We start from the raw sequence: 23,018 nt of genomic DNA, 5'->3' as shown, positions 1-23,018 counted from the left end.
TCATGAGATGAGGGAACTGAATAATGAAAACCACCAGGCACACACGAATCCTAATCAAGCACATCCATTTTAAAGGGGTAGGGACGAGAAAAGCTTTCCCCCACATGAACCTAGTGGGAATGTGAGCAAACATATAAGGCCAGTTCGTACTGTGGAGGGGCTGGATCCAGTAACCCTCCATACCATAGGTTTACCCCCTGCCTGCTCCCCGTATGTAATTATATTTTTTGGAGTCCCTGGTCTTAGAACAAAGCAAAGGGAATAGCAACATGATCTTAGAAATAAATGCCTGTACTGGCTAGCAACGCATAAGCAGTTCTATTGTGGTAGGGCAGGCAAAATCCTTATTGTTCGCAGAGTGGGCTGGGTGGAAAAACATGAAAATACAGGGCCAGGGGACTGTATAATTATAAACTTTAAAAACTCAGCATCTGTGAGAGATTTACTTGAACAGAACCTATCCCACCAGAACCCTTCAACTGAAATTAGGCTCTAGCCATTGGATTTTTTTATACTCATCATCAAACACTGACCAGGGACCATATTACTCCTAACATCCACAGACGGCTAGAAAATCCCCCACTTAATGTTAGATGGGATGCCCCTGAGGCCCCTATTGCCCTATACATCAGCAAACAACAGATCTGAGGGTAGATGGGACGCTCCACCTAGGCCTTTACTGTATAACATACCAGTAAATAACAGATTTACAACTCTTGAGGAAATAGATTGACAAGAGGGGAGTTTGATGCCTGATGGGGATACTGGAGGGCACGGGAAGGATAACAAGCTGGATGAGTGCAGGGGAGTTGGGCTAATGGGCAAATACCTCATACCAGAGGCACCACAAAACACAAGTCTGGAAATTGCGGGACGAAAACAAGGGGACCCCCTGACATCACACTACTGGCACCTCTGAGTATAGCCTACAGTAAAGGGGGGGACACGAGGGTAACAGACAACAATCCCACACTGCCATCAAGGGACGTGCAATGCACTGGTGTGAATATAGCGCAAGGCCATCCGCTCAGGGTGCTGTCCTGGAATCTTGCTGGGCTCAAAAGCAAACTTGCTTGCACAGATTGGGGGCTATTCATGGATAGGCAGGACATCTGTATGTTCCAGGAAACCTAGGCTAGGGAAGACCATCAAAGGGTAGGCTTTGCAACATTTAACATTCCAGCTAGCTCAGGTGGGAGGGGTAGACCAAATGGGGGCCTGTCTATCTGGGTAGCCACTCATTTGGGTTGTAGAGCTGAACCATTGTCCACTGCCCTGACTGATATCCAGTGTGTTGTAATTACCTTTCCCCCAAATAGAAAAATCGCCCTTGTCAATATCTACTCGCGACTAACCCTGGGCGAAGAACTACGCTCCGTTCGCGGAGCTTGCGGAGTTTTGGCAACTCCGCGTTCTACGGAGAACGCGAAGCTGTCGATTACTCCGCGATCCGGTGCGTAGCGTAGTTCTCGCGCGCTGAATAACATTATCGCGTGCGCCGGGGGTAAGTTCGCGCGATATTTGACGCGATCACGCACTTTGGAAATAAGGGAACGCAAGCGGGCGGGACAAACCTCTTGAGTAACTTAGCGCGCTAGCTATCTCGAGCATGCAGGCAGCGCCCCGAACACGCGCACCGCGCTCCCGAAGACGAAAAACGGCGCGCGAACGGGTCTAGCAAGCTACTACGCATGTCCGCGGAGCTACGCGAAGGTCGCGGAGTGCAACTGCGTCTTCGCGTAGCTCCGCGGAGTGCGGCTCCGCGAACTACGCCCAGGGTTACTCGCGACCTGTACCCAACAGCCAAGAATCTACCACTGTAGACCAATTGGCTCATTTTATTCCCACAATTGGTCCAGCTACATGGTTGATTATAGGGGTTGACTTCAACTGTCAGTTTGGACCCCTTATTGAATCATGCAATACCACTCCCTCTGAAGAAGATATGCAATAGCTAATTCCAGACACGCATATCCAACCTATTAAAGAATGGAACCCACTGGCACTTCAGATAAACTCATTCACACTAGGGTACTCATTAGGAGCTTGTAATGGTCGGACAAAATCAGACACCCAGGGTCAACTGACATTTAATATATCTGGCCAGGAATCTCTGCTGGACTATATTCTAGTGGAAACCAGACTCTGGCAAAGGGTACACGACTTCTCTGTGATAGCGAGGCAGGATAGCGACCATAACGCCCTAATCTTAGAATTGAGCCTGTCGAATTGGGGTATTCCCAACCCCAAACATACGTCTACAACCAAGAATAGTGGCCTAATTCTCACAAACAACAGAATGAAAATTAGGTGGGGGCAATTTCAAAAGTCACCTAAAAAAATGGCTGCACTCTATCAGACCTTAATCCTAATACTTATAAAAATGCAGGGATTCGCATCTGCCGAGGATTCCCCTCTTGATCCTAAAATGGTAGCAGAAATACATTCGGAGCTAACCTCAAAACTTACAGATCTATTTTACCCAGCTATGGTTCACAAGTCAAAGGCAGGGGCTGAAAGCACATGGTTGAACAAAAAATGCCGCAAGGCGAAGCAGGCCCTTCTGGATGCCGTTAAAACTAAGGACAAGCAACAGATTAGACAAAACAGGGTAGAGTACAAGCAGACCATCCAAGTTGCAAAAAAAGACTGGGAACTGGATAGATGGGAAACCCTCACAACTGCATCTAGCCAATAAAGATCTGAAGACCTTCTGGACAATAGTTGCCTCTGGCGATAAGGATGGGAAACCAGCCATTGAGGCAAATATAGCATCCGAAGTCTGGGAGAACCATTTCCAGTCCTTTTACTCAGACAAGGAAGCTCCTATTCCAAATCTCAAAACCCCATCAATAGACCCCGACCTCCCCCAGGTACTGGCCACAGGGCTCACCTTGCCCGAGGTGCTAAATGCCATCAAGAAGCTCCCCTCTAACAAAGTGCCAGGCCTAAATAAACTACCAGGAGATCTCTTTAGGGAGGAGCCAAACATCTGGGGACCATATTTGTGGGCTTTATTCAATGCCATCTTTGGTGGTATGAACCCTCCTGACACTTGGCTCGGGGCAGAATTTGTCCCAGTCTTTAAAAAAGGATGTCCCCTCCTGCCTATGAACTATAGGGAGATTAGTTTAATTGATGTGAGCCAGAAACTTTACCCGGGTTCTTCTTGACCGCCTCCAAAAATGGATCGATGAGGAAGAGATCCTGAGTCCCTACCAGGCCGGCTTCAGAAAAAACACCTCTACCGTTGACCAGATATTTAGACTCCAACTTCTTTTCTGGAAAACAGTTACAATAGAGGGAGGCAGCCTCTAGTTAATATTCGCAGATCTGAAGTCGGCCTTCGATCTTGTACCAAGGGACAAACTCTGGGATGTACTTAGAGAGCTGGAACCCCCACCCTATCTCCTTAATATTCTAGAGATTCTACATGTAAACAACTTTGCCCAAGTGAGATATGGGAAATATGGTGAACTAACCCCCCGACTTCCTGTCAAGAAAGGGGTATGGCAGGGCTGCGTTCTTGCACCCACTTTATTTTGCTTATTCATAAATGGACTCATAGAACAACTCAGAAAGGTACAGGACAGCGATGCCCCTAGGCTTGCCTCTGGTTGGGTTCCCTCGATGATGTTCGCAGATGACACCCTTTAACTCTCAAAGACACCAATGGGAATTCAACGCATTCTCAACAGTTCTGAACTCTTTTCTAAGAATCGGGGCCTGGAGATCAATTGCCCAAATCCATCTTTGAATGGCATCCAGCTCAAAAGAGTGTCGGTCTTTGACTACCTGGGTGTCACCTTGTCAGAACATCTTGAATGGGGTCCGCAGATCACCAAGGCAAGTCTTAAGTTAGTCCAGACAGTGGGAGGCCTCATACAACTATATAGATTGTCCACTTTTAAACCAGCAGGCCCAATAAATGAAATTTACAAAATCCAAGCAAGGGGTGCTACACTATATGGGGCAGAATTGTGGGGGCACTGCCCGACCGCTAGTCGGAGTAAAATTGAGAACAAATTTATGAGGCAACCCATATCACTCCCCCCTAGTACCCCTCTCACCCCATTATGCCTGGATCTGGGCATGAGGACAATTAGCAAGGAGACCGCCCTCAGACCTGTAACCTTCTGGTGGCGGATATGGGCAACCCCGGAGCTGATCCCTATCGATCTGAACTCAGAGATCTCCTGAACATACCGGGCATTGCAAACATACCTTCGCTTAAGCATATGAGGGATCCTTGTATTAAGTTGGGTAAAACTGAGCTGTGGACCTCCCCTGAAGTCTCGTGTCCCCTGATCCCGCAGGTGGAATTGGTGAGATCCTACAGATCACACAAACTTTCTGGCACCCAGGAAAGCATGACCTGCGGTCGTTTGACAGCTGACTTTTTGGATGTCCTGCTTGTAACTGCAAAGAAGAAACGGAATTACATGTCCTCTTCTTTTGCCCCACATATAAAATACCCAGGCAGCGCTGGCTTATCCAGCTATGCAGGAAACTAGGCTTTGTCCATTGCACAGAGGCATTAAGAATATTAAAGTATGATACTCATCTTCCTATTGTTTTCGCCGTATCCCGTTTTTTACATTCAATGTGGCATGCACGGCGTACCTATTCAAAATAACACTCATGATCGCATTATCTTTTGATTCTGTTTTATTCTCTTATTTGTTTTTTTTTAATACATTATGTATACTGCTCTGTAGAGTGGATCCTGACCATTTACACACAAATGCATTGTATCGTATTTCTGGATCAGGATAAGCCCTGAGTAGACCAAGTAATTCACTTTATTTCATTCTGATGATTTTTGTACAGTTTTGTGCCGATACTTACAGATGAACTAGTACAAGATTATGTATCAGTCTGTAATGAATTTTATATATCTCTTGTGTTGTTTATGATAATGCACTTTTTATGGTCCCCTTGATCGAAATAAAGTTTTTTAATGGAAATGGAATTTTTTTGTATTTTTATGTGCCCTTAATGAATGGAAGCTTGTCAAGGCCAGGTTAGGTAAGACTTTTGTGTGGCTGTTTGCAGCATTCTACTTCGGCACTCTTGTTTTCTTAATCCACCTGGTTTGTCATTTTACAACATATTGGCATTTGACGGAGTATTATCTAGAACAAGCCTGTGTTTTTAATTCCAAGCTGAAACCGGGGCGGGTGGTTGAACACTTAGCGCTGGTCACACATACGCCTCCCCGCCCCACCTCTGAGGGGAGAAACAATTTAACATTAAAAATCGTGGAACTCTAACGGCCCGGGCGTCGTGATAGGAACCTAAAAGTTGTTTGCTTTATTCAAAATCGACCTATGCAGTGCGTTAGTAGGTTTACCATTTTTAAATGTTTTTGTACTTTACTCAAAACTGTGTTTCCTTAACTCAAAGATGAACAAGTATGTATAGCGCTGCTGTGATATCAGTTCTCTTGCACTTGCACTTTTCTAATTTATTTGCAACTAGATGATTGACACATATGTATAACTCCATCAGTTCGAATTTGTGTCGCAATAGATACAATTTATAAAAAAGACTCATATTGTAAGCTATTGATATTTTATACGAAACTTTAATCAATTTTAACCTAATAGTTTTAATTGCAATGCTTCCAGTAGTTCACCTGAGGAATTTCAACCGTAAGAGGCATTAACACTGACTGCAACACAGGGCCTGATTTAGATATCTGCAGATGGGTTACTCTGTCACAATGGGGATGGATATCCCATCCGCCAAAATCTAAATCCGACAATATCCTATCGGATTTAGATTATGGCAGAGGGATACTGGTCCCTGTTTTGATGGAGGGACCTGTCCACCAATATGAAAATCAGTCCCTTAGTTTTAATTCTAAGAGGAGGCCAGGAGTACTCCAGAGGAGAAGGTACCCTACTGACAGCAAATCCTTTATCAGTTAGACCAAGGAAGAAGGGGGTGAGGACACTGGAATAGGAATCTTGCAACAATGGGATAGTGAGACATGGATACTAAGTTAGAGAAAGGCTGAACGTGGGACCACAAGAAATGGATGCTGGTTTTATCAGCAAACTGCCCCTTTTTTGGAAATGTCCTTGTGCCTTCCCCTCACTACACATCTCCATCCCTGTGGAACCTAGCCACCCCCTTCAGCTCCAGTCAGATTGTATCCAAACCCCGTTACCTGGTCCACTGGATATGATGTAGTGATTATTTCAGTGATTTACTGAGAACTTATTGGTATTGTGCAATCATGTCATATCTGTGAACTGATATATACAAACAGTCTCCATGATTGGCAGCAACACTCAGGCGATTGTAAGTGTAAAAAGATACACATTACTTGCTAGAAATACTATTTTGAGACTTCCAATTTATAATTAGCTGTGCTATGTGATTTAGAAAAATAATTCTACATTTAGAATGAGAGATTTTGGGAGAAAAGAAGAAGGTTTGCAAAGCAGATCATGTGTTGCAAATGCATATTATATCCTTTCAACCAGAGCTGCATGGTGTAATTACTTCTGTGCTATCATACAATCAGCTTGTAAGGTGAATATAACATCCATTCATCCACCACTTAACAGTCACTATGGATGATCCATGTAGTTAGAGAGCTGCTGCAAGGCCACATAGGGACCAACAATCTATTTTTTACAGGCCCTTTAGTGCCATTTGGGCACTTCCCCACCCCCCTCCTAATGTCGGGACTCAGGGAGAAGTCCCCCAACCGAGGCGCACTACGCGCGTCACTTCCGGCGTGCCGTGGAGGTGGGGAGGTTATTTAGGCCTCCCCCCCTCACTCTTGGGTCCTCTTTGACGCCAGACATGCTGTCTCCTACCCTACCGCTTACCCGGCGTGGGGCTGACAGGCGAAGTACAGAGGACGTTGTAATGTTTTCTTTGTCGTTGCAGGAGGAGTTACAGGGCGATCTGGAAGCATATGGGTACAGAAGGGTACCTCTGCAAGAGCACAATAGGGGTGCCAGAGCTAACTCCCAGGAGTCTCATGGAAGGGTCCTGGAACAATTACGTTGGTGCCCCGTTAGTCCTTTGGGTGGTTGTGGGCCTGAACAACCGGGGCTTGCCTTGCTACGCTACGCCCTGAAAGGGGTGTGAGTAATAATGGACCAATATGTCACGTGATCCAGTAAGGGGATCACCCCCATAAGGGTAGCGCTGATTGGGTTCTCCACAGTGCATGGCCCATCAGATGGGCAAGGCGGCATAGGTTGGTTACAGCTGCCGGCCCTTGGATCGCCCATAAGATAACCCACCATATTGCATACTTGTGTATGGAATAAACCTGCAGCAATATTTTTCTCAAAAAAAAGTTGTGTTGTGTATATTTATGCATGCATACTCTGTTGTGGTGTGGGTGGGGTTTGTTGCCAATGGGACTATGAGCGGGTGACTGCAGCATTAGCCCCGAGAGCCCCTGAGTAGGGCTCTGGGCAACCCATGTAGCTACCAGCTTTGGCAGAGAGGTAGCTTCAGTCGGCCATTAGTTAGCTCGGAAACGCCGAACGCCGCCTCTCATCTTAGCGACCATTATGGTGGAGGAGATGGCATTCCTTCCAGCCTCCCTGCTCCTCTTTTCTGCTGGATTGTTGGTGGCAAGACAGCGGCAGGAGAGTTTTACAGAGGGGGAGGGGGTAACTTGCCCAGAGCTCCTAGCTCTGCTTTTCTGATGGATTGCTTCACTGTTGCCGTTTCGTTCTTCACACTGTACGGCAGGAGGCAGGAGACACTAGAACAGTAACATAAGGTAACCATAGTCGGACAGCTGGGGCCTGTGATTTTGTGTTTCAGAAGACAACGGTGTGCAGGAAGAGGCTTAGGTTGTAGACTCCTTCGGGGGCTCAGAGGCAGCCAGCATTAGGCCGGGGTGGCTCCCGGAGGAGCTCCTGCTCTCTGCACATACATTTATTTACTGTTCACATATACTGTTCACCTACACACTTGTCATTTGTATGTTTGAATTTAACTTCTGGCTGATGCCTGCTGCTTTGCCGCATGTTAACACTGCTTGCTGTTTCTTACTTCATCTGAAGGCAAGCTCAGATCCACAGAAAGCAACCCAGCAAGGATGTGCAGTGCATTTTGCAGTGGTATAGCTGATGCAGGTTTTTTTCTGAGTTTATTGGTGTTTCCTGAATGTTCTCTGAGTTTCTGACCAGTACCTGTCAGCAAATGTTTTGGCCTGTTCAGCTGCCTATAAGATTGTGGGAGGTTCTACTAGAAAATGAGGAGATGGAAGAAACTGGGTTCTGGGTGAGTAATTTCTTCCTCCCTGAGTCAAAAGCCAATAGGAAAGAAATTCATCCATGGGAATAGAAGCTGCCAACAACTTTTTTCAAATTTCATCCAGCTATTACTGTTTTTTTCTGGAAAATGCCTTGTGTTACCTCCGAGGCAGTGATGGAAGTCTCCATTTCTTGTCCTTCCATGCCTCCACTTTTAGCCATGTCTTCTTCTCTGGCCTATGGATGTCCGAAGAGGGTCAGTGATGAGAGTGGGTCGTTGATGGTGGCGGTGTAAAGGAGGGTCGGGTGCATCTGCCTCTGACTTTGTCTTCCGAAGACCCATCTGCAGCTGTCCAGCTAATGTTTGGTAACACCTCTGATAACTTTATAAAAGACTATTGTTCTTTAAGTTTATCACTGGAGGGAGGCAATCCTGGGGGCTATGCGCAGCCTCTGGAGTATCTCAGAGAAGTGAATTTTGTGATGAAGCTACTATAGTTGATAGCAAAGAGGTGGGGCTTGGTAAAGAGTTTACTCTCCCTATTATTAACATTGGCTTACATGTGGGGGGTCACTCCGACTGTGGTCCCTCCCTGAAAATGCTGGATGAAGGGGTCTATTTAATCTAATTCCCCCTTCTTGCTGTCTGTGTCCATCACTGCCTACACTGTATTCTAGTTATTCTCCTTTGGGAGGGTCCCTTTGAGAATTAGGCCATCTCGTCTTCCTCCTGAGTACCCAACTGAACACTGAAAGTGGAAGAGAGGGTGCTTTACCCGATATTTTATTTTGTATCGAAAATATCTTATTTCCAATTGTGTCTTTATTGGATAAAATTGTGCTAAGTGCCAGGCTCAACCCTGCGATACTGTGCTAGGGGCCAGGAGCCCTCTCTCCAGTGATTGGACCAGGTTAGAAGAGCACCCTGTGATTACCCGAACAGCAGGCACCAAAAGGAACTTCAGTGATGTATACTTGATGATATGAAGAATATGAAGAATACACATAGTGTTAGAGGGGCACCAGACTTACCCTGAGGATGTCTGCTGCTACAACTACATTGTAAGATGAAAAATGTGTTGGCAAGGGCAGGATTATTGAGAGACATTGTGAACATAAAGACTGTTGATACCACAAACTCAACGTTGACTCATTTTGGAGTGCTCAAAGACTTCATTCTAAGCTCTGACATTGTATTGGAATTTTTTTTCGCAATTTTGTTTGAAGTACAGAATGAAAACAAGTGTGGGTCTTCCAAGTCAAAGTCAGTTGTATTTAAATCCTTTTAAGTATAACACTGTGAAACAAAAGCCTAAAATGTTTGCACCCATTGGAGGGTTAAAACATGCTACTGCTCAGGCCAGTACACCACTGCGTTATGTGGTGCGTCCCCCCCAAAAAATGATTGAATTCTTGATAATGAAGAGCTATGTTTAACCCCTTCCACGCTCATGACGAGCTGGGCTCGTCATGCAGTAGCCTCTTCGCACGCTCATGACGAGCCCAGCTCGTCATAAACCAATGAGGATCACGAAATCCCAGCACAGCAGGGGAATTCCCATAGCATCCAAGAGGTTAAGTATGTTGCTTGTGGACCCGTATTAGTGCTTCTCTTTGCGCACAGCTAAGGTAAAAGTATTTCCAAAATTTAAAAAGGGTTAAAAAAGGCATAAAAAAGCCTGGAAGGTAAACGAATCAGCATCACAGTAAGGTGTTGGGCAAGAAGATGAGTTGGCAACTGCCAGTACATCGACTGCATTGCATCATATCGAGCCAGAGTCAAGTGGTATGCTAAGCAGGGTTCCAATGAAAGGTAAGGTGAAGTCTTCTGTAAGGAGTCAGACGGGTATGACAAAGACACGGAACAATTAAAAACAGGAAGAACTCTTAAATGGAAAACAAAAAAATTGCATTTTCTTAAGGATTTTGTTGTGAAGAATATGAGGGTGGGTTGAGGGGTTGACGAAATTCCTTCTTGAAGGCAGTGCCTTGACTGCGTCTATTACGCAGAATATTCCATATGATGATCCTATTGGGATAGAGGTGAGAACTGGAGCACAGCTGGCTGGTTCCATGTGCCCTCTGTCTGACATCAGGGGGCCACGATTCCTATTTTGAAGCTCCGCTTGAGCCTCCAGGAGTGGGAGGGAAATGGGAAGTGGGGTCTCTTTTCCCTTGTCAGAGACAGGTTCTAGTGATGTTAGCCATCTGGGTGGGTGGTCTCGAATATTAAGTTCCCACTTAGGAGGGTCAAATAATGGGTACCATGTGTCTCACTCATCAAGTATGAGAAATGTAGATCATGGCACTACAGTAGCCTCTGTCTCGTACACCCATCCTACGCTCAACTATGGGCATGATGGGGGGCCTTTTGTCCGTGGGGTGGGGAATCTCTATGGATGCCCCCGATAGGCCTGTCACAAAGGACTTGTGTGGAGCAGAGTGCTATGTCGTCTGTTCTGGATTTTATCCTGTTAATTGGTAATGAGTCTCTCCCAGTAAACAGAAGCTCATTCCTAATTTCCTTCATGGTGATTGACACCTTGAAGTTGGTGAAAAGTGACAACATTACAAATAAGACTATTCATTTGTTTTGCTTGTCCCCTTATTCTAGAGTCACCTTTGGTTCCCTGGTTATAACAAATTTGGTTGATCTGAATTGTGAATATTTTCTAAAGCGAGGGATTGATGTTTTCCATGTTGTTGAGTATTTGGAATCTCCTACTCAACAATCAAATGGTCCAAAAGTATTCAAGTCACTGGTGATGGATGCGGTGGGGACTTGCTCTGATTTGTGACATGGGAATTCCAAAGAGATAGGAATTTCACTAGGGGATGGGGGTCGTGTAATTAATGTGATGGAAGGGCCCGCAATCCATCCTCGGGTTACTGACTCAAAATACAATGGGCCCGATTCACATAACTAACTTAAGACAAAATCCTAAACTTACTACCATTTTGGTATTCACAGAAGGCACTTACTCATTTCGGTATTCACAGAAGTTAGGAGTCCTAACTTTAGGACTCCTAAATGCCTTCTGTGAATACAGAAAGTCTTAACGTTAGGATTTTTATCAGTTTAGGAGTGGTAAAGTTAGGACTCCTAACTTTAGGACTCCTAAATGCCCTCTGTGAATACCGAAAGTCTTAAAGTTAGAATTTTTACTCAGTTTAATAGTAGCAAAGTTAGGACTCCTAACTCTAGGATTCCTAAATGCCCTCTGTGAATACCGACAGTCTTAAAGTTAGGATTTAGCAGTAAAAGTAGGACTCCTAACTTTACTACACCTAAACTGAGAAAAATCCTAACTTTAAGACTTTTGGTATTCACAGAAGGCTTTTAGGAGTCCTAAAGTTAGGACTCCTAACTTTACTACTCCTAAACTGAGAAAAATCCTAACTTTAAGACTTTCAGTATTCAAAGAAGGCATTTAGGATTTTTTCTCAGTTTAAGAGTAGTAAAAGTAGGACTCCTAACTTTACTACACCTAAACTGAGAAAAATCCTAACTTTAAGACTTTCGGTATTCACAGAAGGCATTTAGGAATCCTAAAGTTAGGACTCCTAACTTCTGTGGATACCGAAATGAGTAAGTGCCTTCTGTGAATACCAAAGTGAGTAAGTGCCTTCTGTGAATACCAAAATGGTAGTAAGTTTAGGATGTTGTCTTAAGTTAGTACTGTGAATCGGGCCCAATCTCTCTCAGTGGAGTTGGGTGATGGGTCCTTTGTATAACACTCTCCCTTTATCTAGCAACAATGAGACTTTGAGGTAGCCTGGGTGGGTTATTTATGTGCAAGGAATATGTCTGGACTAGGTCAAGAAGAGGAAAAATTAAATCTATTGAAATCTTTTAATCCCCTAATCATGTGTTTACAAGAAACCTGGTCATGTACAGAGTTTGATTGAAATGATTATTTTGTATTTTCCTATAAAGAAAGGAGTTCAGAAAGGGGTCATGCCAGTGGGGGTAGGGGGGGGCAATATTACTGAAGAACACAGTTAACTGAAATCATGTAGTTCATATACACCCTTCGAATTTGTGTCTATGCTTGAAGTTGTCCTCCCAGGTTGATAATGGCTGTCCATCCTGCTCTCAGGCATTGAGAAATGTCGTGTGTGCACTGTGTGGGTAACTCAAGGATTCTTCCTTAGTAAAGAAGAGCTGTAGCCTGTATAAACAAAAACTGAAGAGACGCAAGACCATCTTAAAGGAAGAAGCCTGGTCAGATATGATCAAGGCTAGTTCATTGAGAAGTAGTTCTACATTTTGGAGTATCATTAATAGTTCCTTTCTCTCAGCTGATGCTGCTTCCCCCCTTAGAGGCGCAGATCTCTGAAGACTGTTGGGAGGACCACTTCGAGAAAATCTACAACCCCCTATCACCCGCATCCTGTACAGGTTTCGGTGTGGTAGAAGAGAAACCCACTCTCACATTTTCTGTTGCGGATATTAGGAAGAGTATTCCGGAACTGTCTAAGAATAAAGCCCTTGGCCCAGATGGGATACCACCCGACCTCTTTGTGCAAGATATGGACAGCTTTCCCTGGAAGCCCAGGTTACAAAAACAACAGTCTCCTGTTTTGCGATCATTAAGTCCCTTCGCAAAACGTTTCCGCTATTACCTTCTTAGGCGCGCCCCCTAGTGGCAAGGTGTACCATCCTCAGTAGGCTTGACTACTGTAACGCCCTCCTGCTGGACTCCCCCAACTTCCTGCTGGACAGATTACAAAGGATCCAGTCAGCAACAGCCAGACTAGTTTTAGGGCTGCCTAGAAGGTCGTCAGCTTCTGCAGCTTTGGCAAAACTTCACTGGCTCCCATTGAGAGAGAGGGTGCATTTTAAATCTCTCTGCCTGGTTTTTAAAGCCCTTCATGGGGTAGGACCCGTGTCCTGCACCAAAAATTTGACTGGTAGACCCCTTCAAGACTGCTCCGTTCGTCTTCGGCCAGACTGGTGAAGGTACCAAGATTTAGGAAAGTCAGGTCAGGGGGTAGATCCTTCGAAGTGGCAGCAGCAAGACTGTGGACCAAACTTCCCTGGGCGATCAGGCAAATCAGGGAACTTCTCCCCTTCAGGAGATGTGTAAAAACCTGGCTGTTCCCCAAGAAGTAGCCGGCCGATTTCTGTCTCTGACTCACTTCTGCTTTTGAGCTGCTTAGCGCCAGGATGCCGGCAAGGTGATAGTGAGCTCTATAAATTGAATAAATAAATACATGGAAGTTTGGGCTCCAAACTTGACCACCCTCAGCAATGCAGCAGTGATGGTTGTCGCCCCGCCTCTTGGGCAACATCCAATTGGTCCAGTGTTTAAGAAGGGGACTAGGCACTACACCCACTGTTACAATCCCATCTCATTGCTTGTTTCGGTGGTCAAGGTGGTGGGGCATAGTCTCTTGGAAAGGCTTCCTAATTGGGTAGATTTAAAAAAATGTTTATCTGAATTCCAGTATGGATTTCATTCTGGGCGGTCAACAGTAGATCTATGCCTGAACCTATAAGCAGTCCTTAGTAAATACACTATTGCCCATACTGGTTTCACTCACTTGGCATTTATGGACCTTTCATCAGCATGTGATTGTGTCAATAGATCTAAGCTCTGGCAGATAATGCAATCTGTGGGGGTGGATCGGGATTTTGTTTTATTTTTGAGAGATCTTTATTGAGGTACTGTGGCTAGGGTGCGTTATTCCAGAGACTTAAAGGTCACACAAGGTTTCAAAATTAAAAGAGGAGTGCGGCAGGGGTGTATTCTAGACCCCTTTCTTTTTAACCTACATATTAACAAACAGGGGCAGGTTTTAGCAAATCTTAAGCTAGATTCCCACAGGAGGTAAGTATTGTCTACCAGGCAGACGATGCGGTTCTGATGGCGACAACTGCTAGGGGTCTGCAGTCTTTGTTGAACTCCTTTATCCACTTCAGGGAGGAGTTAGATATTTCATGAATAATAAAAAATCGTATGTGATGGTTTTTGGCCTACTATCTACTACTTGATCTACATTTAAAGGTGGGCCTTCTCCTGTTCAAAAGACTAGTGTGTTCTCTTATCTGGGATTGTTGTTCGATTCTGCCTTAAGTTGGCGCCCTTTGGTTAACAGGAAGAGGGAGGATTTTGTTAGGCAAAGTGCTGCTGTTTTTAACGTTGCATCATAGCTGGGCAGCACTGGGCTCTTTTACAGATGTATAGGGCTAAATGTATCTCTAATGCAGTATAGGGGAGTGAGATCTGGTAATTCATTAACGTGGATGAACTGCAAACGGTTGAGAACACCTTTTTGAGATTCTTTTTGTGTGTTCCACAAAGTGTCCTTACATTCTCTGTAAATGAAGAAATGGAAGGGCCCTATTTATCTGACATCATGCCCTTTTGTCCTCTTTACCATTGGATGATTATTTGGTCCTGGCCTGGAATACAATTGAGTAAGGACAATATAAAAGATTGCCTGTCTCTTAACTATTTCCTTCATATCACCTGGTTTAAAAATATTCAAGACTCCTCCCTGAATCTAAGAATTGTGAAACTATTTAGTAATCCAGACGGGATCGATAAGAAGGACCATAATCTTTAAACAGAGATTATTGCTTAGGGAAGAGGGCGCTTTATTGAAGCATAGTGTTCATCGATATATCATGTTGAAAACTTTGCCCGCCACTGAGGCCTACCTTTTGTGTGTTAAATGTAAGTATGACCGTTTTTTTATTAATGAGGTTTCGGCTGGACCTATTGCCTTTTTTATTAGCTTACCCTTGCTGTGGAAATTGGGGCCAAGCGTTTTTGTCCTGCAGCTGCGACAATAGATCTTCGCAGGACATTTCAAATTTTCCCATGTTTTGTAGTTTTTATGCCATTACCAGGAAATTATATCTTCTCCCCGTATTGAAAAGGGCAAATTGTACCCAGGATCAGCATGCCCTGATTTATTTGGAGATGCTTACAGGAGTCATCATTCTTGAAGTTCTTAGTTTTTTATAAGTCACTGAGGGTTGAGGAAAAGCGGTGATTACATTTTTTGTACAGGTCTGTTTTTAATGATTGTGGCTTTTATAAGTATTTATCTATTTATTATGTCTTTAGGCTGGATTTTATTTGATGTGCTATTTTATGTCTGTACTGCTTTTGTGGTTTCTGTTCTTATCACCGAATAAAACTTATATTAATTGATTGATTTATTAATTTCCTTGAGAGTTCACTCTGCTTTTGTTTATGACATTTGTATTACTGAAGATTGCCCCTGTCTTATAATCATGGGAGGCTTAAATGCAAAGGTGTCTAACTCTGCCTCTACAACCTTTGCCAATGTTGATAAAGAAGATATTTGTTCTATTCCGGATATTCTGTTCCCTGACAAAATTAGAACAAACAAGCGTGGATTTCTACTGTTTGAGACTCAGAAATATTGACCTGATTATATTAAACAGGAGAGCTTTGTATACCTTTCATGCTTCCTCCACTCCACCTGATATGAGTAATCGTTACTTAGTTGGTACATCTGTGGCCTTTAGTCTCCAGCATTTAGATTCTGGGAACCCTTAGTTGGGTGTGATTGGTTTTAACAGGTCAAATGGTTGTTCTTTTTGGACAGTTAAGAATACGGCTGCCGTAAGTGCTAAGATCAAGGGAGTTTTTGCCGACCTTGTGGGATCGACTTATGGTGAGCCTATTCATATTTTTTTTACCTCATATGGAAGAGTTTCATAAATTAAGCACTAGGGCTGATGGTCCTCGGTTATCGAAAAAGAGCAAATCCCCACTTAAGGTAATAAATCAGGAAATACATTTCCTAATAAGAAATCAGCATTTGCTGTTTTCTTTGGCCCAACTGCATGAAATTGACTGCCTCAAATGGTTAGGAACCTGACGCAAACTCCAAGAAAGTAGGAGGAAACATGATCTAGAACGGATTAATTTAAGAGAGGCTGCAGATGCTAAAGAGTCTAGGAAGTACTTACATTTAATTGCCGAATATAGTGACTCTAGGGTGAAGGGGCAGACAATCCCAATTCCTGAAAATGCTTGGGTGGAATATATTTCCCAGTTGTACTCGAGTAACACCGAGTTAGATAGTCCCGTTCCTCTCCCTGGGGATGAGGTGTCATATTTGAAGTATAGTGCTCCAGCTGTTGATGAGATCTTTGGAGTTATAAAGAACGCCAGAACCTCTGGCGCTTTGGGGCCTGACGAGGTTTCCACTGTGGTCATTAAAAAAGAGGCTGTAGCTTGGGGAATCTTCCTTACCCCGTTATTTAATCATTGTTATCGTTTTGGGGGAAATCCCCCAATTATGGAAGGGTAGTGTCATTGTACCGCTGTATAAGAAGGGCCTTAAATCCTCCACAGCTAATTTTAGACCGATAGCATTGCTGGATGCTTTTGGCAAACATTTTGCCAAGAGTGTACTTTGTCATTTACAGCAGCGGGCTCAAGATCAGAATATTATCCCCTGAAACAAGCTGGTTTTAGGAGGAATCGTAGTACATTGGATATTATAGCAGTCCTTTAAATGGTGGTGGAAAATTATGTAATTTCCCCGGGTATGCCTGTATACACAGCATTTATTGATTTCTCCACAGTATTTGATAGAGATGATCACCAAATGCTGTGGGAAAAGCTTTTTTTGGGGATGTTCCGCCTCATCTTTTGGGTCTTATTGTTGAGCTACACACGGATATGGGGTGTCAAATTTTGATGGGTGGGACGCAAGGTTTATTCAGTAAGGTTAAAATCCAAAAAGGTCTTAAGCAAAGCTGCCTGTTGGCTCACCTTTAGTTCTCTCTATATATTTATGATCTTCCAGGCACCTTAAATCAAGCGAGGGGTGATCCTTCCAGAATCAGAGCCATGTCCATTGGCTCTGTATTATTTGCCGATGATGTAGCTATTATGGACCTAACGCCTATTGGCCTGTAGCGTCGTCTTGTAGCGGTGTCGAAGTATGCAGAAGTCAACTTTTTTGAAGATTAATATTTCCAAAAGCAAAGTCTTGATCTTTCGTAGGAATGAATCAAGACCAAAGAGGAACTTTAATGACTACCTGGGTACTGATAAATTAGAAATAGTGGACTCATATCTTGGGAGGGATATTGATCACATGAAGCTCTGTTCGTACAGGGCTTTTTCTCAGGCCAAAACCCTGTACAGATTTGACAAAACTTGTGGGAGACGTCATTTCATTTTATAAGGTTAAACTCCCCCTCTCCTTGTTCTATGCGCGAGAAGTGTTATATATGAGTTATGGGCACTCTTTTGAGTGGATTGAAGGTTGAATCTTTTGTCAGATGTGGAATTTAATATATTTGCAACCACGCATGCTGTGCGCTGGGAGTTTGGTTTATTATTCTCTTATTCCTTTTCCCTGGCTGCTGTGTTGAGGTGGGGAGATGCACTCCGATGTGGAGAGGAGGGAACACTGTGGGCAGTCTTGAAGTCTGAGATTTTCTCCCTTCAGAAAGAACGGACCTCAATTTTTAGGTCTTTTGAGAGGGCTAATGAAATTGTTAGGCTTGACTTAAGTATTGATTCCTTTATGCCCAAGTTCACTCTGAAGAGTTTAATAAAGGGCTCTGGGTTTAAAATAGGTTTGGCCAGAGATATTGCCCGTAGCCAGTCAAATCTGCATAATTTGATGGTTCAGGAGAGCAATTTGGGCAACAAACCTCAGTTTAATTTAATATGAAATCTGCCCCATAGGATCGGAAAGCTGACCCTATTGCTGAGACTGGATCTGCTCCCTTTACATATGATTACTGGCATCTGGGATAAAATCCCAAAAAAGGATAGAATATGTGAGTTGTGTTAGCTACATATTCAAGATCTGAACCTCGTATTATTTGTGTGTGCTGTGTTACAAAATGTCAGTCGTGATTTTTAAAGGCCTTTGCGTATTAATTACAGCATCCATTCTGCTCTGGAGGCTCGTAAATTCATATTGTTTCCTATGAATGAAATGATATGTAATAAGATTTATCAATTTTAGATCCTTTTTGAACATCTATTAGGGCCTTGGTGTATGACTGGTGGGCGTTTAAAAAAACTCCAGATCCTTTTAGCACATCTATTAGGGCCTTGGTGTATTACTGGTGGATGTTCAAAATGAATACATCATATATATTCCTTAAGATTGCATTCACAAGAATGTATAACGCAATATTTGCACTTCCCAAGTTGCACTATGCACGTCACACTTGAATTTATTGATCACATTTTTATGATGTATATTCTTTCCTATTTATTATGGTGCACAATAGCCCTGTCTGGAGGTTGGGAACTCATGATTTGTTTAAAGTTGGCTGGTACAGTAGACATTATAAATAGTTTTTAGGTTCTCATATATTGTTAGCTGATGTTTACACATTTTTTATTGTGCCGTGCATAATGCTGTGTTAAAAGATTGGTTGCACCTATAAAACTGCAGTCATATAATATAATATATTGCTTGTGATGCCATGCACGTTGTCACTTTATAAAGGACAGCAATTGATACTTCTATATGATGTATGTAAAAGACTGGAGATTTTATATTTTCCAATTGTTGATTTTAATATGTATTATGTATCATTGTATTATTGTTATGCCACGCTATGTGGACCTCGGTAGGAGTGCTGTATCATAATAAATTAATCTGAGAATGAAGCTGAACCAGTACCTTGAGTACAGGATTCTCTTAGTAGCCATCTTTGTGTTGGAGGCAACAAGCAAGCCACTCTATACCACACCTTGCGCCTTATTTAGGACCCGATTAGGATGGCGTCCGTCCGTCACCCCAAAGGTGGAGGGACCGTCCGCAGGGGCAGCGGTGGTCCCTCCATGCAAATTAGGATGTGACCGCCACCCTGGCGGTCACATCCTGTATGTTTAACATTGCGGCTTGAAGCAGCACCCGCCGCAATGTTAAAAATGCAAGTGTAACATTTACATGCACAAAGCGGCAGGCTTCGCGCGGTGCCTGCCGCTTTATGCATGTAAATGCTGGGGGTTACCATAGGTACCCCCCATGTGCACCCCCCACCCCCAACACCCTGGGGGCCCGCAACGGGCCCCCAAATGCCAAAGTCCACATGCTTTTCTACTGATGGACACCGCTGTCATATTAGAGCTTTTCCGCCGCGGTCGCCTTCCGAAAAGCGGCGGACGGAAACATGAGCCCCCAGCCATCCTAATCTGGCGGGGGGTCATTTATGTGTCCGCAGTGGTGAATCCGCATCCTCCGCCGGCCCGGAGGATGCGCAGGGCCGGACTGGGAAATGAAACCGGCCCTGGCAAACTGCTGGGGTAAAGGGGAGTGCAGCTGAGCAGTTTGTTAGGGCCGGGTTGGGACGATTTTGTTACAGGGGGCCGACATTGCCGACCCCGGTAACAAAATCAGCCCCCCAGGGTCCCAAAACTGGCCCCCACCCTAGCGGCCCACCGGGGAAACGCCCGGTGCCCGCTACGGCTAGTCCGGCCCTGTGGATGCGGATTCACCGCGATCCTAATCGGACCCTTAGTTTGGTAGAAGGAGAGACTGAGGAAAAGAACAAAATATTGATGTGTTGCTGACACCTATTGCAGCTCAAATGAGCTATTGCTTTTTGAATTTTGAGACGGAGAATATAGAAGGGATTCACTATCAAAACAGATTGATGAACAGACAAATATTGGCACGTATTTATAGTAAGAAGAAATGCTTCTAGGTCATTGTATATTTAGGCAAAGTAAAGTGACACACCAGTAAATGCGGCAGCAAAATGGGATGATTTAATGATATATTGATTTCTTCCTCAACAGAGAAAATGAGAAAATGTGTTTAGGCGTTGTTAAGACATTCCGCATGAATAAACCATTGATGTGGGTCGGATGTACAGCACAATGTTTATTTGCAAGTAAAGTAGGAGGCATTATTCTATCCGTTAAATGATTGCACTGTGGTGAATTCATATTTGTAAATGTTGACTTTTTGCTTCTTATAAAATATCGACCACATGCTTTACTTTGTTCTTGCATTACAATGTCACGAGGAGACAAAAATATTAAAGCTGGAGTTCACAATCATTGCTGAGTTTTACAAAATGTGTTAGAATAAGGTTCTGAACGTTTTCCCTGAAATTAAGAAAAGTGTCAGTGTACTCTCATCAGATAGTTCTCTCCAGATTTGCACTTTAACTGCATATCAAACAATTCGTAATCTATAGTAGTGGCAGGCTTTGCTGTCAATATTTAGGCACTGACAGTGAGTCCTCACGGTGTGACAACAGGTTAAAGCCAGGGCTCACCTCTTCTTGTGAGCTTAAGAGTACTAATGGCTGACACTGTCCCTAGCTGGGTTAGCTTGACGATTTGTGAAAAATTGAAGAGGAGCGCTATGCTCATGGTGGTTTGTCCTTCAATAATTTTACATTGTGACTGATTAATAATTTATGATTTGCAGATTTCACATTTGTTCCACCCACAGGAACTGGCATCAGTCTGCAACCCAGAATTGAAAAAGAGGTGCCAGACAGTAACTGCTGTTTTTAAGTGTTTTTAAGTGTTGGTACTTTCCCTGCACTGATCTGGAATAACATCAGGTGACTTTGCCATGAAATCAGTTATTGAAGGCTGTTATCTAATTATTAGACGCTTGTGATGATGCACTTCTGTGGTTGAAGTAAATGTGTGGCTAGTTCCCATTTCACCTTGATTTCCTATGACTTGAAGGTCCAGCACGTCATCAGTGCTCGAGTCTATGACTCTAAGCCAAGTAAAACAATACTGGCATACACAAATATCACCAAACAAATATTGAAACCATAATATCACAACCCTATACTTAAACAGGAAAGACACTAATATTGATGGCAAAATAATGTGGAAAAAATATCTAAAATGTAAAAACATCATAACAAAAATAAAGAGATAACATATATCACCTACTCATTAAAAAAGGAAAAAGTAGAAATCATGAAAACAAGAATCTTGAACTCCGGAAAATTGACCTAATTCTAAATAAAACAAACAATATTATACTACATTTGTATAACTATATAGAATAAGTCAAACTTAATTTTTTACATAAAATGCTAATAGTGTTTAGCATAAACGGTGCAAAAAAACAAATTCAAACTGGTCACCAACAAATCTGTCAAATTAAACTGAAAAACTGTTAAAAATTGAAAAGCTTTTCCATAAAAAAAAACCAGTATAAAATGGGCACAGGCAGGATTGCAAACTTATATAACAAGACTTCAAAGCTTCAACGAAACACTAAATACTACAGACAAAGTAAATTAATAACGGTTAAAACTTTTTAGATTGTTTTCATGCAGTATCATGCATTCTGCAATGTTCTTCTTACCTAGATTTATTGTGCAATTCTTTGTACATGAAGTATAAAACAGTTATATTCTTTGAGTTAAAAAGGATGATTCACTTCCTTAATGTCTTTGACATTAATATAGATGCTACAGTTGTTATCTGCTTCTCCACAAGTTATTATGCCATTTGTGAGTAGTTCTTCACATCATTAACTGTGGTAATAGATTATATAAAAACATTGCAACATTGCCAGTTATAAATATGGAGCATGGTGTTAGAAAATCGTGGTCTAAATACTGTCTGACAGAAATATTGTGTCCTAAATACTGTATACAAAAATATCACGCCTTTGGGGGTAATCATTTAAAATCGACTATCAATGGAAAAATATTTTTTGTAAACAAATTTCCGGCCATTATATATTTGTCAGATAATAATATAGTTACTGCTATTCTGACATACAATGAAATATGGGCCCTCATTACAATGGGGGGCAGACCACCCTTGTCATGTCGTTGGTGGTGGTCTGCAGCCATTCAGGGCATATGTCCGACCGCTGCATTACAATACAGCCGGATGGACCGCAGAGGTCTGGGTTTAGGACTTTGGAAGCTCAAGCAGGGCACCCGGTCCCTGTGGGCATTGATTAGGGACCTTGGGGGTATATGTAGTGCCCACCCCACACATCTATGCATCGTGTGCCAGGCACCACAAGGTGCCTGGCACAATTTGCATGGATGTGCACAATGTGCCTTTTTCTACTGCGACTTGAGATGCTGCCCTTTTCCTGGGCCGCAGCACAAACCGCAGTATAAAAAACATTTTATGACCACGTATAAAGCAGCCCTATCCGAATCAGGCAGGTGGGACCGCAAACACATTGTTGGACAATCCGAAACGATGGCACTGGTGGTACAGCTGAACGCCATCGTACTAAGGGCAATGGTTGTTTCAAGTTAAAGGAACTCGTGTTTAGTTGGATTCTTGTTATTATGAAAGTAGGAATATTCATTCATGCAGTAATTGAGTTGTAGATTATGTTTAGTATGAATGGCTAGCAGGCATCATGTAGATTAGGCATGCAATGATAATGTGAATTGTACAGTCATGCAATACGGATTCACAGTTTATTCAGTTGGCTACAGAACAATATATTGTAGTAGGTAGTTAATTGTATGCTCTGGCCCCTTAAAGGAACTTCTATTTCCTGTTGTTTAATTGTTCCTAAATTGACAGCCCGAGCTATTGCATTTTTGCACTGTTGTTGAACTGGGGTTGAGATATGTATTCTTGTCACCTCTTCTGCTGTGTGCAGTGGATGTTAATGGGTAGACAATTCTGTTTAGTCATATGTATTGGATATTTCTCACCATCACTTTTTCAGGAGTTTTGTTGTACATGCTCCCTGTCCAAGCAGTAAGTGTATCCATTCTCTCCCTGAAGTAATTGCTAATTTGGCTAACACTAGAACCAGTTTCACCCTTATAGCAGATTTCAACCTTCATCT

General features: G+C 43.1%; 1 protein-coding gene across 1 annotated transcript in view; it reads right to left on the bottom strand.

Moving 5' to 3' along the window:
• The window catches only part of C5_1H10orf90 (chromosome 5_1 C10orf90 homolog), an 822,168-nt gene that overhangs the window by 37,699 nt on the left and 761,451 nt on the right, over window positions 1–23,018 (bottom strand). The gene's annotated exons all lie outside the window — the stretch shown is intronic.

The sequence above is a fragment of the Lissotriton helveticus genome, chromosome 5_1 (genome assembly GCF_964261635.1).
Source record: "Lissotriton helveticus chromosome 5_1, aLisHel1.1, whole genome shotgun sequence".
NCBI lineage: Eukaryota > Metazoa > Chordata > Amphibia > Caudata > Salamandridae > Lissotriton > Lissotriton helveticus.
This window is presented reverse-complemented; position numbering and strand designations above follow the sequence as displayed.